Source organism: Cinclus cinclus, chromosome 1, assembly GCF_963662255.1.
Source record: "Cinclus cinclus chromosome 1, bCinCin1.1, whole genome shotgun sequence".
NCBI classification, from domain to species: Eukaryota; Metazoa; Chordata; class Aves; order Passeriformes; family Cinclidae; genus Cinclus; species Cinclus cinclus.
Window position 1 is genome coordinate 128,364,128 of NC_085046.1, and position 18,523 is coordinate 128,382,650.

Here is an 18,523-nt window from a genome sequence, read left to right on the forward strand (position 1 = left end):
GTCGCAGCCATAGTGTACATCTCATAGGAGCACAGGTAAGGGACACTGTAATGTATAAAGCTTTTACAAAAATTGACTGCCTGGTGATGTGGATGACACTGGGATGCAGGTCCAGCAGAACCAGGCAGACCTGCACTAGATGTGGCTGGAAGGCTGGAAAAAATTCCTCTTTGTGGGACAAGTTTGGGTTGGGGATTTTGTGGTGTTTTTTTCATTTTCACATACCCTGTAACAGCTATATACATGGAAAATCAAAAGGAGGATGTGAGGGAGCAGGAGGGATGTCATTTACTTGAGGAGGTCTGGAGAAGATTTCTGTCACCACCTGACATGGCTTGGCTCCTTGAGTTCTGTAAAACAGAAGAGATGGGAGTAAACTCTTCCCAGCTAGTGAGCACTGAGCCATTGCAGAATTAAAAGAAAGTCAAACAGCTCTCAGGAAGATGTGATTGTTTGATAAACAAGAACATTTTATGGTAATCTCTATATTTACAAACATAAGGATGGGTCAAATGCCTGCTCTAGGATTTTTTTTTTTCTAGCAGATATTTCCTTTAAAGCCTAGCAGTTAGAAAATACTTGTGCTAAAAATAACTTGTAAAAGGGCTATATCCATTCATGATCTTTCTCTCACAAAAATCAGTATTTTGCAAATATTGCTGGTTTTTAGTTCACTGTATTTTGCAAGGCAATCTAAACTCCTTGATATCAAATCATAGCACCTCTAAATCTGAAAAAACACTCAACTTTAGGCACATCTGGGAAGATTTCAAATGTAATGTCCGATGCTGAAAACTCAAAGGCACCAAAACTGAAGAGGATGTCAAAGACATCCATTTGAGTAAGTTTGGTGACAATATGTCCAAGTGTATATATACAAATGGATCTATGTTGACCATTTATGATATTATCCTTGTATACACCATTTTAACTAGCAAAACGTCATTAACAAATGTAAGAAAAATTTGCAAAGTTATCATTGAAGTGTACTGACAGAATTTGATGTTACATCTGTAATCTGTGATTATTTTGATATACTTTGTAGATCAAATTATAACAAAGAAGGTAGAATTTCAAAATCTGTCCTGATGGTTTGGAAAAATTATTTACATTTCAGACATCCTGGTTATGAGAGGTTGCATGCTGCTAGAGTTTTTCATTATTTTAGAAAAATACAGATAAATGAAAGGCAGGATCAAAAGGCCAAGAAAAATAAATATTTCTCTAACTACCATGGTCCTCATGCCATAGTCTCATTTCACTTAAAATTCTCATTGTCTTCAGTTCTGCAGTAGAAATTCTGTGGAACTGGAGGGAATTCTGCCTACCAGGACTATAAAAGCCAAGCCACCTCTGTAGAGCTTGCCTGCTTTGTTTGCATTATGTGTTTTGGAAAGCCAATGTTATTGATCTAAAAGACCTTTATAAAAGCTGCCACTGTAAACAGATGTTGAATTCAGCTCTGAATCTGCAGTGCACAATAGCCCATAACAATTAAAACTGAATATCCTTAAAGAATCAACAGTTTTGTGTAACACTTTAGAAAAGTCCATTAATACAGAAAAACACTGAACAAAACTAGACACGATGATCTTCTCAGATTTGACATGACATTATTTTTGTTTAAAAAAAAGCTATTTTTGATTATCCTGCCCTTTCAAAATATTTTCTGCATCCAACTGCTAAGGCATTTGCTTTTAGTTCTAATGTTTTGCAATGAGGATTCTGTGTATACTTTTAAGAGTTTTGTTGTTAATTTGCTATTGAAACAACAAATTTTTTCATTAAACACCTATATCCCAGTTTATAATATGTTAATTTTAATATTTAATGTATGAACAAGTTTAGGAGTTAACTCTAAGTCTTGCTAGAGAGCTCAGAAATAAGATTAATGGGAGGAGTAAGATAAATGCTAATTTCAAAATTGCAAATTGCAAGCTTTGATGCAGCTGATGACTCAAGAACATTACCATTCATTTTAATGTTGCGTGTAGGCAAAAATAATTATTGTTCGAAACATAGAAACCTCAGGAGAATATCACACATTTGAAAAGGGACCTACTATACCAGAAGATTGATATCTGTGTTTCCTATCTGTGTTTCCATGGTAATGCTGCCATTGTCTAGAGACATGAGTATTCCCTGTTTGAGTAATGTTGTCTGGTGTTAACAGTGAGCAGGCAATGTGCCATCACATGCTGTGTTCCTATCCACACCAGATGTTCAATCACCATTATTGAAATAATATTTTAATGATAAAAATAATAAAAATTATGATCACTAAGTTCCTAACAAGCTGCTTCTTATAACTGGTGTGATGTTGGTGAGATGCTGATTTTAGGAAGATCGCAAAGACAAAGATGAAGTTGATGACAACAAGATCCAGTCATTCTTTTTAGGCCCATTGGTGCTGTGGTACTTCTGACTTTACCTGTACTGCAAATTATTTGAAACAAGATTAATTTCTAGGAGTTAGACAATAACTGATTTGCCATCCTCATTTACTCTTGGGTATCTCTTCCTACAGGTATGCAGGTTTTGATGGGGGCAGTGATTTTCAACTGTGGACGTCTGTATTGTAAAAATGTAGATTCAAGATGCCACAGCTGAGTTCACTAATTCTTTTGCACAGTGATCAGAGGTCAAGACCTTCTGTTCAACACCAGCCTCAGCTGTAAGAGAAGCAATGATATGGCAGATGTGCTATTATTGTCACCAACATTTAGCTAACTGTCTCTTTCCAAAAAGAATTTGAAACTTAGCCATAAATTGCTTGGATATGTACAACAGAGAAATATAATGAAGAGGGCAAGAGAGAAACATACCATTCTTCATCCTACTTGTAGTCTAGCACAGCTTTCTCCACCTCCTTGTTACCTAATATAGCAGGGAGAGCTCAGCATCTCATGGCTACTCCTACCTCTTCCCCACAGCCCTCCAGACTCCTTAGCTCTCACAGCCTGAAAACATAATGCTTAAGAAGATATACCTGCTGCTGCCTGTCCTGTCTCTCTAGTGGCCAAACATTTTAAATGAGATTGGCTGATTGATAAAGTGAGGCACTACAGATTTATGTTAGGCACCACAAAAGCCAATTAATAACATTCAACCAGTGTTCCATTATATATTGGCAAATATTTCCTTTATGACCAAGATGATCTGAATGACAGAAAACTTCTCCTTTGAAGAAGCCACTGTTTCCTTATTGTCTTTTGTGAAAAGATGAAAAGAACACATTAGTTTGATTGGCAAAAGCAGAAAATCAGACAGAATGTACTTATCTGTGCCTGCTTTTTCAATAATCTTCTGGCTGTTTTTTTCCCCCCACACATTAGGTAGTATGGAGATAACTTCTCTTCCTGTGAGTTTCTTTTCTTCATGGGAGGTAGTGATCTCTTTTGCTGCCATTCACCAAAGTCACAGGCACAAGTTTTGTGGTTTTTTTTTCAATGCCACAGCTCAGCATGTGTTTGATGGTTTTTAATGACTTAAGAGAAAGGCTCTCTTTGCTAAACACATGGCCAAATCTGCATGGGTGAGCAAGGTCAAAATCCAGAGCTTTGGATTCTGACCTGGCTCGGCTGTGCAGTGTAATTTATAATACTGTCCAGGAGCTGCAGGAAACACAGAACTGGAATCTGTAGTTGTGTTTACCTCATCACAAGGGAAAATAAAGCAACATTAAAAACAGATCTAGAATAAGTATATGAAAGAAGTGCATGTAGCAAAAAAACCCCACCAAATCGGAAGAAGGCTCACTAGCAAAGAGTGATCTTATCTATGAAATGAAGCAATAGTCCCACAGGTGGTTGTATGCATCATGACACAGAGTTAACTCGGTGAAGCTCCAAGAGTTTATGTACAGACACTTACAGTAATGTATTCCCAAAATGTTTGCAAGGATTTTGCTTGCACTTTTCACCTTGGCCACATTTCACCTTGGCCACAGCACATCCCCAGGAGGAAGAGAGCATGGCCCCATGCCAGAGGCACTGGGAAGGCACTGAGAGCAGGCATGTGGGAGGGCAGCTGCCCAGAGAAGGATGCTGGCCTGAGAAAAGACACTACCATGGGGAGAAGCAAGCTAAGAGACATGGCGAGAGTAGTTTTGCCACAGGCAGAAGCTGAAGTCCTTTCCACTGGCTCCTCTCCAGGATGAGAGCTCAGCATGACCTGAGCTGGGCAGAGTAAAGGGGAGTGGTGGGCCAGTCCCAGACACAAGGCACAAGGGAATTGTGTATGATTTGCTGTGGGATGAGGGACTTGTGCCTGTGACACATGGGAATGGAGCAACCCCAGGAAAGAATCCTACGCAGCAGCAAACTGGCCACAGGGCTGAATGCATTTAGAGATTTCCTTCCTATAGTTTTGGGCTTTACAAGACTCCATAAACTAGATCATATTTCAGAGCCATGGTATTTGATTCTGAGATGGAAGATAAAGCCCTTCACTAGCCTGACAGCCCTACTGGCTTTTCCTTAGAGGCACACTGTGGTACAAAGTCCTAAAGAGTGAAAAAGGTGATTGTACTGTTTGACTTTTCCAGCTTGCCTGGAGATGTCACAGGACTTCAACTCAAACAGAATGAAAGGTCTGGTATTTGGTTATGGGATTCAGAAGGATACACTTCCCAAAAATTAATATCTTCTGCTGTCTGAGACACAGGAAAGGAGGAGATCTCTGCTTTTTACAGCCCTATCATGGTACCAGGGAGCCAGGGGAGCAAACTCCCTTGTTCCTATTCCACCATAGTCAGGTGCAGGGGTAGAAATGACTTTCACTAATAATTGACAAAACAGTGGCTGAAACATAAAATTTATCTCACCAACCTTGATTGCTTCTTCTGAAATACATAGAATTATCAATCATGCTATGATAAAACACTTAGGCACAGCAGCATCCCCAGGCACATCTGGGGCAGCATTGCAACAGGCTCTGTACAAACATTAACTTAAGCATTGCCTGACCCTCAAGATCCTATTTTAGTAGACCTGAAGAGGTAAAAAGAAAAGCAGAGGGACACAGATGAAGTGATTTATTTTCCCTGGCCTGTAGGGATCTAAGGTTCAAATGCCCGACTAACAGAGGGCTCTTTTAAATAGTGACTAACATGCAGGAAGATGCTTCTCACAGTTTTTTTAAGCACACAAATCACAGTAAATTAAGCTTGATATTGATATTAATTTGATATTCCAAAGTGCATTTTGTTTACCAAAGTCTTTAAATACCTAATTTTCTTAGGGTTTTGGACTTTTTCTGTTAAAAATCAGTCACACTCAAAATATTTATTTTCTCTTTAATGGAAAAACTGTGAAGTCACAGCCCTGAGTGAAGATCAGCGAGCAAGTCTCTCTAAGATGCCATGCCCTGTGAATAGAGGCCATGGTGCTGAGCCAGAAGGTTGAACTACTTTGCAGATGATTTTGCAAGAAGAAAGGTGTCTGCACGAGTCCCAAGAAGGCTGGACCTGGTAGATGACACAGGATGTTGCAGTGAATGGAGCAGGAGCTGGGAAATACATTTTTTCACATACATGTCACATTTGCAGAAACTAATACTCAAAGCATGTACAGCTTCAATACCACCCTGATGGTTGGGATAACTTAGGAAGGCTGGTACAGCACAGCTCACAATGGGCCTTGCTGCTCTTTAATTCTTCTGAGAGACCCCGTGGGCCAGAGGGAGGCACAGATGGGAGGGAGACACACTGCACCAGCACATACAGCCATGTATCAGTGAGCTCAGAGCATTGGCACAAAATACCCTTAGTGCCAGTATCAGTGTCTGTGTTTGGGCATCAGTGAAGTTTGTTGTCCCACCGGCTATTTTCTATTTAGCTTTACAACATGTCAGCTCTGGCCAGGCCATTATTCCCACTGTTATTTTTTCCACCAGCTGCAAGTTGAAAATTACTCCTTACTATTACACTGAGCCAAAGAAATTCACAGCTGATACAAGTCCCATGAATAAAGAAGCAAGCCAGAAAGACAGCAGAAATTGTAGTGCAGTATTGTAAAAGACTCACACCAGAGAATCAGCTGTTGGGTTAATCCCAGCAGCAATTTCCCTTTGGTGCTCCTGTGGAGAGCACTTTCCACTGTGCACAGTGCACACATGATGGATAGATACAATTTCAGCCTCATCGCAAATTCTGGGGAAGGCCCTTGATGGATCTCAGGTTCCTTGCTCTTTTTGGGGTTGGTGAAGCTGGACAATACATGGATAACTGCACGTGCTTTTCATTTTTGTGCACCCCAGGGAGATTTTTGTATGGTGAATGCTTAAAGCACAGCACCACTGAGAGACAGCCATCTCCTGACTTGAGGGCAGTTTCTGCACATTGCACTGCAGTTTGGGCACAAAATACCCTGGAGAAATCACCAAAAAAAGGCCAGGAAACTTTAAACTTGACATTAGCCAAACAGAAATGGGCAGAATAAATAAACTTTTCAGAGATGTCTCACTTTTTCAGAAGGATGAAACAGCAAGTCAGTGATGACAGGACATGAAATGGAAAACTAAAAGAGGCCTTTTTCAGTGGAGCTCATCTGTGAAATGCTGGCTGTGCTGGATGCAGCCTATGACCTGATGCTGTGCCCAAGCACAGATCAGTACTACTGCTTTTCTGTGGAAATCACATTCTAAATATCAAAAGGATCATGAGGACAAGAAAAAATATAAATTAAGTTACTCTACTCAAGGCTGGATTTTTTGCAATAACATGAGCAGGGTGTTATAAACCAGAAATGTTCTGATGGTGCTCAGCAATGGTTCTTATGTTCAGCAGAGATTACAAACAAAAGAGACCTTTGGCTTTGCTGCTGTTGCTGGCCAGTGCCAGGATAAACAGTGATGAACATGTCCATTGACACAAAGAAAATAAATACGTAAAGAGAAGGATTTGCAGAACAAGCTCTCTGCCTTCCTCTACTGACTATTCCTGTCAGCAGTTCTGGGAGCAAAAATCCCTATGGCTTTACCTCTGTGCTGTGCTGCTGCTGTGTCATTGCAAGTGATGGCAACACACGCGCGGTTCAGGCTTGAAATCAGGTGCAGATACTAAAGCCTGGTTTTGTCTGCTGAGGGCTCCCTGTCAGTCTGTAAAACCTCAAGCTCTGCCTCCTCTGCCTCCCTGGTTGATGTTCCTTTCATGGGTGATGTTTATTCCCTATCTGGAGCTAGAGGAATACCACCTCTGAAACAGCCCTGTTTAAGTCCAAACAATCTCTCCTCCTTCCCTGCTTTGGGGATGATTAAGGAAAACTACTGACTCCTTCCTGTTGTGCAGGTGCCCAGCTCTTCTTGAAGGGGGCCATCAGTGACAAGAAAAGACATCACTCATGCTAATTGGGTTGTAACATCCCCATGGCACAAACCAGGGACACTTCCAGGGCATGTGACCCTGGGAGCTCTGACAAAATCAAAAGCTCTGCTTGGAATGGTATCTCTGGTGCTTGGAGAAGAGACAGCACTGACACAAAGGAGTGCCTGTGGTGTGACACTGATCCTTGAGTGGTGACGCTGCTTGTCATGATATGGTGTTTCATGAAGCTTTGCTTTATGCAGACATGTTTCTTGGGTTTCTCTTTAAAACATGGACTCAAGGAAAAATGGTATGATAAATATTCCAATTATAAGGGATAAATATTGAAACAGCTTTAGTGATTTCTTTCAGCAGAGAAAGCACCTGCCAATTTTCAACTATTAGAGGGATCAGAGGCCCTTCTGATCACATTATTAAATAGAATCACGAGTAGATTACTGAACAGCACCTTTGGTTTTAAGCAGCTATAGCCTCATAAATATTTCTGCCGAGGCCTGTCATCTCCACAGCAGTTCCTGCTGCTGTTCAACCATACCAGCAGCAGTTCCACAAAGGATTGCAAGGGCAGTGTTTGTGCCATCCAGCCAAGCTCAGGCAAGGAGCTACATGACAGTATTTGTTCTTTCCACTCAGTGAGATTTGCAGAGTAGCTACTGCTCTTGTCAGGGCATCCATGCTGGATGGGATGGATCCTATCCAGTTCACGTGTACTGAGCTGGTGAGGCATCCCACCCCAATCCTGCCCCCCCTTAATGTCATCATAATCTGAGGCCAAATAGTAGCTGAGCTCCAAGTGTTGTTTAGCTGTGTTTAACTTTTCCATAATAGACAGTTTAAAACAAATTCCTGCTTTCAATGCAGAGTTGAAGATCATTCAAGAGTCACATGGGGACACTCAGTGGGCATGGTGTCCCCCCTCCCAGCCCCTCAGTTTCTCAGGATGAACGCAGTTCTGCAGAATGGATGATTTTTCCACTGCATTTACTGGAATGACCCTGTCATCCACCACTGTCCAAGCTCTCTGTTAATAAACTCAAGTAACAGTAATAAATCTTTCTAGGGCCCAGCACCAGTGCTGCCAGAGCTGTAAAGCCACCTGTCGTAGGATGATGTGAAATAAATGATGCACTTAGAGCACTAGAAACCTGGACCTACTATGTGCAGTGCCTCTTTTCCTGACCTACTCACAGCTTACGTTTAACCACCTTGGCTGTTCCTCCTCAAAAATCCTCCTCAGTGCAGAAGCAATTTTAAGAATTGATCAACCCACCTCAGGCCTGCACTGCTAGTGTTGTTTGTACACAGAATTCCTTTGTCAGTTATCAGCACTTACTCAGTATTACTCAACTCTGAGGCAGCTAAGGGAAGGAACAGGACAGTCAACGTGCAGCACCACAAAACACACTGTGTTTATTGAGGACCAGAGCCTGCCAGATCCAGCTGGGCTATTCCCACTGCCCACAGTGAGGGTCTGAGGATGGGGTCTGTGGTTTGATCCTGCCCCAGTGCACTATTCCTGCAGAGAGGGAGGTGACAGCTGCCCCGAAAACCCACATGCTGCAGGGTCTTGGTGGAGAAAGGGTTAATGTGAAAAAGCAGAGGGTACGCACAGCAATGCACAGAACAGCAGAAGATTTGCTCTTTCTGCTCCTTTTTCTAGTGGACAGAGCTTTTTTGGTGGGGGGTAACTGAACAAGACTTGAAAAAGATATTGGGAATAAAGAAAAGGGTGTGAATGGCCACATAAGAACTAGCAAATTTTTTTCCAGTGGAAGAACTGTTTTTTTCAGTTAAGCAATGTCATTTATGTTAAAACTGAAAATTTCCCTGGAAACATGTATGTTGGAAGCATTTTATTTTAGAAAAGGAAAACCTCCAGAAGTCTCTCGAGAAGATGAAATATTTCAGTTGGTTTGGTGGGAGATTTTCTTGGGGATTTTGTTGTTTTTTGGTTTGGGGGGGGGGGTGGTTGGCGGTTTTTTTGGTTTTCTGTGGTTTTGTTTGTTTTGTTATATTTTTTTTTTATTTCAACAGTCAATTTTTAAAATGCAGTGTTTTTCTTTTACTTGAGGATAATCTTTTTCAAAATATTTGAGGTTGCTCTTAGTGAAAATACAAAAGTCAATGTGAAATATTTTTATGGATAGAAAATGGTGGGTTTTCAGCAGTTTCATTTACTTCGTGAAAATTTAATGGTTCTCTGTTTCAAATAAATAAAGAAATTCCCCCAAAAAATATTCTGAATCTGTTCTTAATCTGACTCCTGCTTCAGGATGGGATCAAAAAAGAAATTTGATTTGTGTTTAATTTAACCTGTATTCCAGCACTGCATCCAGGTGGCCAAGAAGGCCAGTGGCATCCTGGCCTGTATCAGCAACAGTGTGGGCAGCAGGAGCAGGGCAGGGATTGTCCCCCTGTGCTGGGCACTGGTGAGGTCACCCCTCGAGTGCTGTGTGCAGTTCTGGGCCCCTCAGTCCAAGAAGGACATTGAGGAGCTGGAGCGTGTCCAGAGAAGGGCAGTGGAGCTGGGGAAGGGTCTGGAGCACAAGTCCTGTAGGAGTGGCTGAGGGAGCCGGGGGTGTTCAGCCTGGAGAAAAGGAGGCTCAGTGGAGATCTGTATTGCTCTCCACAACTCTCTGAAAGGAGGTTGTAGCCAGGTGGGGTTGACCCCTTCTCCCAAGTAACAAGTAACAGGACAAGAGGAAATGGCCTCAAGTTGTGTCAAGGGCGGTTTAGATTGGATATTATGAAACATTTTTCACAGAAAACGTTGTCAAGCATCAGAACAAGCTGCCAGGAAAGTGGTGGACTCACCATCCCTGGAGGTATTTTAAAGACCTGTAGATGTGGCATTTAGGAGCATGGTTTAGTGGTGGAGCATGGTTTGGTAGTGTCAGGTTAACAGTTGGACTACATGATCATAAGGATCTTTTCCAACCTATATTATACCATTATTCTATGATGCCATGTTCCTGAATGCACCTACGTGTGTTTTAAGTTTAGCACCTGCTCTCTATGGTCAGCAAACTGTGAAATCTGTAATTTTGTGTCTTCTGTTTCTCCTCTCATCCATCTCCTGGATGGGTGCTGACTGGGTGAGTACTTCATGTCTTTCTCTCTCACCTTTCTCATTTCTTTTCTCTTCCTTTTTTTTCCCTGTTAATTGCTATCTCAGATTTCTAGTTGTGATTCCCCTGCTTCCTCTCATGTCCTATAATCTTTGACACAAGTATTGGTTTCTCTTCTTGTTTTCCTTTGTAAATCCTGGGCCCAGTGAATCTCAAGTTATTCACATATTTGCAGTTAATGTGAAACATGAGCATATGACTCTTTAGGTCCTGTGCTCTGGAGTGGACATCAGAGCAAACCCAAGGTTTTTGGATACATCTATCGCTGTGCAAGATGAGGAATACACAGCTGCCTTGTTCCCATCAGAAGTATATTTATTTGCTTTAAAAGGCACAACTCTAAGGGAGATGAAATGGAAGAAACAGCAGTGACATATAAAGAAAGAAAAATATTTGCTTCCTGGGCAGATTAGCTTCATCCAAGCTTAGACTTCAAAAGGATTTTGTAACTTTTAAACAAAGCAGTTCTCCTAATTACATGTCTATGATAAAATGATGGTAGCACCTAATCCACTGTAGGCACTAACTTTAGACTGGTTTTGGTACAATTCACTCTCTGTACTACTTAAGACATTTACTGTTGCAAGGAAAATACACTGTAAAATTATGCACAGCTTATAGCTTTATTATATAATGCATGAGCTGGGAAACTATGATTTTTCTGTAACTTTTTCTGTAGCAGATAACCTTCCACTGCAAGAGGGTGGTACTGTGTAGTCTATAATGGACTATATGTTTCTGGCAGTCCCAAAAAAGGGAGCACAGTGTGTGTTCCCCCACTGTGGAATGATGTCAGTGGTGTGTGTCCAGCAGTGATATAGTATAATCTCAGAAAACATACAATAGCAATGCATAAAGCTTAAAAGCCAGGTTGATATGGAAAGCTTCTCAGTCAAATGGCAGGAATGAATCATATTGCTAAAGCAGAATGGGGGTGAGGGGCACTGCTGGCTGCAGAATGTGAACACTTCTGCATTTCCATGAATACAGGATTTAACTCAAGGTCTAGAGAGAGCTGCAGAGCTCCAGTTAAACCAGGCTGACTGCTCACACGTAGGGATTCTTGTGGTGTTCATGCCACCAGTAACAGGGGCCTGCCTCCTTCCCTGGGGACACACAGCACCAGGAAGCACAGTGTCCTGCTTCTCAGCAACCCTGTAGGTGCAATCCTGCTTTGCAGGGATCCTGCTGCATGTATACCAGGCACATTTCTTGTTCCAGTCCTACTACTGGGATGATGTGCCAGTCCTGGTCTTCTGAGTCATAAAAGCCAAATTCTATCATCTACATTAATGTTGTTTGTAACTAGTTTAGATTTCCATCTTATGCCAGTTTCCCTTATATAGATATTTTTCTTCCCCTGGTGTTTACTCTTTCTTGATGTATTTTTAGAAACCTTTTGTATTCCTTTTCTCTTCCCTGCTAAGCAGGCGCCGGTCCCTCCTGTAGGACAATCTCCATTAGTCTGGTCGTTGTCTCATTTGCTCCTGTTTCAATTAATCCTTCTTGACAGGGGTGCCCAGGAATGACAGCAGTGTTTCAGACACTGTTCTCACAGAGTGAGACACCAATATTCATAATTTGCCAGTTACACATATTTGCTTTTCTCGTGGCTGTCTGGCAGCAGTGGTTCACACTCATCTAACATCTTATCATTAATAGTAGGTTCCCCCCCAAGCCATTCCCAGCTGTTGTTTCAGAATCAGCAAAAATCATTGTTGATCCCCAAGTGATAGTGCCCTTCACAATATTAATGTTCAACACATGCCTACTACCCATTTCTCAAGGTCACCTTTTATTCCTTTGTGATACTCTAGTTCTGCATTGTGCTGACAATCACAGACTACTTCTGTCTCTAGAAAAGGCCATTGGAAAAGTACAATATTTGCTGAAGTCTCAGAGGAAAATATTTAATTAGATGAAGCCAAGTCTGATTTTTTAAACCTTAACAGGGTACTTCAGCCCAGTAGTTTCCTTTTCAGTATGATCTGCTTTACCTTCTTGCTGTGAAAGTCTGGTATAATTTTTGGTCTCGTTTCTATCCCCTATGTTCCTGAGTTATATTAAGCATTTCCAATTTGACAGTGTATCAAAATACCAGCTGACACTCAGTGGAATTAGATCAATTGGGTTCTGGATTTTTTGGTTGGTTTTGGTGGTTGGTGGTTTTTGTTTTGTTTTGTTTTGTTTTGTTTTGTTTTTTCCTGGGGAAATTAATTCTTCTATCAGCCTGGGATAATTAAACTTTATAAACCCATGTGTCTTTCCTCCTGTTCAGCAATTATTTTTATGTCTTTAATTATTCTTTCTTTTCAGTTATGCTTGTTCTTTAAACCTGTGCCTACTCCTGAAGTCAGGAGTGCAGGTCCTGCCTCAGTACACTACTTCTTCCTTCATGAAATATCATATTTGCTGTTCTCTACTCATAATTGCAACCTTTTTAACTTGATACCAGAATTGTGGCTACAAAACTGTGGTTCACTGTAACTAATTCTTCTAGAATTTAGGAGGCAGAAGACCATTATTAGAGTACCTGAAGTTTTGTTTACACCTCAAATGCTATAATTTCCTTTAGTTGCCTTGCTTGTTTCCATACTTTATTTCATTTTTCTTCCTGCAAACTAAGTCAATGTATGAACTGAATTTTTAGACTATTTAGTCCTTACTCTGCTGTGGTTCCACTTCATCTTTCCTTGTTATTTTTCCTTATTATACTACGGAAAAAATATTTTATTTTTCATTTTCATTGCAACATCTAAAATTATTATGGTTTTTGGCTTATTCTTACTTTACATCTCTACATCTTGATGTACAAAACTTAGTTTTATTTGCTCCTAAGAATTTGCTTGTGGTATTTGAGGACCATAGCTTTATATGCCCATAAGTATTTGTTTGTATTCTGTAAGGACTATTCCTAATGTCTTCTTTGAGAGGATACTCAATCAATGAAGTCTGGAGTGCTTCTCTGTGTCTCTGAAAGTTTGTCTGTCCCTACAAGTAGTTTTTGTATCTTTGACTTAAAGAAGTAGCAAAATTAATCCTCATTCTGGTCTCTGAGTTTTTCAGTTCAGTCAGCTTCATAATTTTTCTTTTTTTTTAAACAAAGTTCATGATTTATACTTGTAATTTTTGTTTATTGACCTATATTTGGCAGTGTCTCCAGAAAATATGAATGTTTAATATTATACCTAAAGTTGTATTTTCTAATCACCCCTTTTATAATTTCCTCCTACTTACTGAAGTCAAGTCTAAAATAGTATTGCTTTTGTTTGCTCAGCAGCTTTTTGAAAGTATCTCCTGGCCAGATTATCTAGGAGCAGCTGAGATCCAGTTCTTCAAGCTGAACTTGGGAAGTTCATGACTACAGCACTTTGAGTCACTACATCCTAAACACTGATGCAGTTTGATGACTAAGACATACACTGATGGTCTGCTACCTGTTCTCAGCTCCATTTCCAGAGATCATATCTTTTCTGTCTTACTCTATTTTTGGTCAATGTAATTGCTCTTCTGTTTTTCAGTGTAACCACATCCTCTTCATTGCTTTATTTCTGCTTTGTACTCCTGTATAAACTTTTTCTTTTACTCTTTCCTCCTGTTTGTTTTCCTCTCTCGATACCAGATTTCTCCTGCTCCCTTTCTCACATGACGATGTGTCCCCTGTCCATATTCAGTGTTACTACTTGCCCACAGGTGCTCTGTTCCACCAGCCACATCAGGTGGGCTTCATGCATCAATAGTTGCTGCCAGATTGCTCCTCCTGCAACTTATGTCATCTTTGTCATCACATCCATTCCTGGAGATATCTCTACTCCTGCCCTAAAAAATTAATGTAAATTGCCATCATTTAATTTCTTCATCCTTACTTTGTTTTTTTTTCCACAGTTGTTGCAGGGAACTCTAAATACCCATTTTATAGCCTTTATTCATTGTTTTCCTCTTGTTTGGCCCAGTCTAGTCTGCAAAGGAAATCTTTTCCACACCCTGTGCTCTGCAGCTAATAATCCTAGAGCTGCCCTCAGCTTCCTCACAGGTCCCACAGGTAGTGATACATCCTGAAATGTGAGGAATTTCCTCCTTGCAGCCTCTCCTTATTCCAATGCAGCTGTCCTTTAGTGCCATATCATTACCACGGCCAAGACACTTGACACCATGCCCAGGCTAGAATGCTCTGGGGCCTGGGTTTAGAAAGCTAGAAACACTAATCAAAACATTATTTTGCGGGATGGGGAGACATTGCAGCTGTTTTGCCAAATCTTGGAGTAGCTGACGCATTACCATATATAACATCACATGGTTCTATTGAGTTAACAGCATTAAAGGCATATTTTTCCTACTCTATGAACCCAGAAAATACCATTCCTTGCTGGTGCACCCAGGGGTGTTCCAGAGTTTGCTAGTGAAAGCTGAAGTTCATACTAAGGGCAAGTCCAGGGTTTTGTCACTGGTGTAGACAATGAGATTCTGCAATCTTCAGAAATAAAGTGTTTCAAAGATAGCAGGAAGTAGTACAGTCTAAGCTGGCTTTCAAGGAACACACCTGCATTTATCACCACAATGAGTGGAAGACCATATTCTACACCTCATACACAAATTTTGGTATCTTTAAGTACCCCAGTGTCTTGGAATGCTTCAGTAATGTTTCAAATTTTTTCCATAGTGTTTAGCATTAGATTGTTGTGCAGCAACATAATACAATAATCACCTATTTTCTTGAAAAACTAGTCATATTTGTATTCCCTATTGCCCTGGGACATCTTGTTCAACATAATCTGTCTATGTAATCCAAAATAAGTGACAGAATAGTGGTTTAGGTGGTATAAGCAGTATTTCTGCACAATGCCTTCCAAGAGACCATAGACTTTCTTCTGGATCATTGTTTTGATACTGGGAGTTTGGATGCTGCTCCAATCAACTGAAAAATACAGTCTGCCTTTTTGATGGGTGTTACCAGGTCAACAAAGGCTTTTCAAGTAGAGTAGCCCCTCTAGCTGTGGTCTTCCAAATGGAGATTTAATGTTTTGTTAAAGTCCGTTTTGCCATGGAGCAGCCAAAGCAGATGATCACCTCGCCCCTACAAGTACACACTGAAACCCATCAGAGCTCTTCTTGTGGGAACAGATTCCTCTAACACTGCAGTTAAATCTGGGCTACCAAAGCAACAAGCGGGATGGTCCTTGTTCTCCTCAGTGTTTAGATCTCTTTAACTTATCAGGCAAGTAATCAAAACATCAAGACAGATGCTGAGTAAAGGGAAAATGCAAGTTGTATTATTCTGAGACCTCCCAGTTCCAACAGTGAAAAAAATCTGCAATTTACAGAGGTCATTCTGCTGAAATTATCCCAGTAAGAGAGTTACAGTAAAACTCCTCGTAGACATCTGCCCTATCTTGGCAGACTAAAACAGCTATTTGGGATTTAAATGAAGACTTGAAGGCTGCTTTGTTATAATAAGGTGATCTTTAATCCCGGATGTACAAATTGCATTAGAAATCCCAGAACATGGACAGTTTCTGGTGGCCAGACAAACCAGAGATCTGAGTATCTCTTGACTCATGTAATACCTGAAATCAGACCAATCCACAAAGGCCTGCAGCACTCCATTCCATCCAGACATCAGTCTCCCTGTCTTCAGAAATCATCTTTGAGCTGCCTTCCTCACAAGACCATCCCTCATGACACCAAGCTTGGAAATAGATGGCTGCATGCAAGGATTCCCCACTGCCCCTTTAGGGCATCTGCTTCCATGTAGTGTTGGTCAGAATAATTTCAGGCTGATTTCTTCTACCTGGTAAATCCTTAGTCTTATAAATGCCATTTTCAAATCTCTCTACAGCTAATCCTGTGTTGGAAATCAGTGTTAGGTGATACCAACATCTTCTGAAGCTTCACTGGTTTGATATGTTTTATACCTAACCCTTGGCCAGGCTTGCTCAGGGCAATGCCCCCATTTCTTCATTTTCCCTTCTTCTACTCTGAACTTACTGGATGCATCTGAATCCCCAACAAAGCACAGCTGATCCGCCACCAAGCCAAGGAAGTTCATCAAGAATATTTGCATTGCTTCTCTTTGAAAGCCCTTAATTTTTCAGCTGACATCTGAGTGTTGGAAGTCCTCAAAACACAGATCAACTTGTCACTGTTATCTGAACCTGTTTTCAGCTACAGCACTGATGCATGCTGTGTTTTCTTGCCTAGCAATACAAGGCTCCAGGAAAGAGTGTCCCATTACACTGCTGAACCCTTTAGTGTTTGCTCACATCTCCTTGTTTTCCTCTCCCATTAGTCATGACTCTCTCTATATGACATCACCCGTGGTCCTGATGGTTGTAAAGTTACACACATCTTGAAGCCCAGAGGGTAGTGCACAAGCTCTCACATTCATGGGCTAGGAAGGGTCTGCCCTTTGGGTTTGGGGCATGACCCAGGCTCTGTTGAAGACCTGCACTGCTGTGCTGTGCCCCAGCCCTGCAGGCCAGGCAGGACACCCGAGTGCTCTCAGAGCAGTCAGCACTAGGCTTAGGGCTCCTAAGCGTCGGTGCCTGCTCCAACCAACCTGTTTACACTGCTCCACTGCTCCAGTGTCTTCCCTACCCTCCTGCTTTTAAGGTTTCCTGACATTTTTGTTGCTCCAGACTGCACTCCTGCTTTCCCATTGGGTACACCATGCTCAGGGCTCATTGAAGTTTTGAATCATGACCTGATCCTCAAGCGTGGACATGCCTTGTCCACAGCTCCACCGCGGCTTTGGTCCCAGCTTATTCTGTTGCAAGCCCTGCCTACTTCCATCACTTCTGCTTTCCTCCTGTTTCAACTGGTCCACTGTACATTCTTGGTATCGGATATAAATTGTAACTTATTTGCCTGTCTTTTCATGCCGCCAGCCTCTGAAGGCATAGTGGTGCACCCTGAGAAACAGTAATGCCACTTGCGGGCTGGTTATAGTCATTCTGCTGTAAGCATTATGTAGTGAGAAAAAATGGCAAAAGAAGCAGCATAGGAAATGGCATGATAACAGAAAACTGCTGGGTCTCTTGTACACGCTAGTTTTTACAGGGATGTTTCTTGTGGAAGTGTTTTATGGAAGCATTTCTTTATTAAGACTACCTCCAGCTAACATTTCCACATGCAAGGTGCCCCAAAATCTGCACACTTTAAGAGTACCTTCAGGCTGTATTTGAGTTGTGCCTCCTTGTATTCCTTCTGTTGTGTGCTTTGGTGGCACCCTTTGACACCTCTGAGGTAGAGGGAAGCCCTGTTTTATACTGCAGTGTTAGAAAATGGGGCTTCACAGTGGGTGTTGGCAAGAAGCCAATTTTCAAATGAATATTTTGTGTAGTTGCAGTGACAATGGTGGCTGATTTCTGAAAGTAATCCATAGTCTTACTGTGGGAATTTTTGACTCTCTGCACCATAGCAAAACACTGGTTTGCAGTACAGCAGAAAGCTAGCAGAGTTTGTTTAAGGCTCTCAGTAATATGAAAACTGGTTTAAAACACTGGTTTAATAGCCACAGGCCTGTCTGAGGGCTGAGAGATTTCCTAGCAGCAAATGAAACACTGCAGCAGGAATGTGCTTTATGCATGTGCAGGAATGCACATCAAAGGCAGACCAAGACTGGGTGATAGGCCCTTGCAAATCAAACAGGATCTGGAGATTGCTAGTATCAATAATATTTAATATCCAGGGTATCTTTCACTCCCAATATTCTGGGAAAATGGATATCAACACAGCTCTTCTGTGATAATGCCTCCCCAAGCTTCTGGGAAAAGAGCTCTTTCCTCTTCCCTGGAATCTGAACGTCCTTGACGTGGCACCCACTGAGTCACTCGGCATCTCAGTGTCTCTGGCCAAGCTCAGTCTCTCCTTCCCTCACTCCCTGGCATTAATGTTTTCCCAGGCAGGGCTCTTGTCACTCCAGGGTGGTCTGCTGGGGCACCTTGGGCCACCACTGCAATGCCACGGTTGCCCATTGCTGCTAATGCCAGGCATTTGCTTAGTCTGTACAGAGCTGTCTTTGTCATCAGAGCTGGGGACATCATCCACACAAACAGCCTGGAAGGAGCTGGGT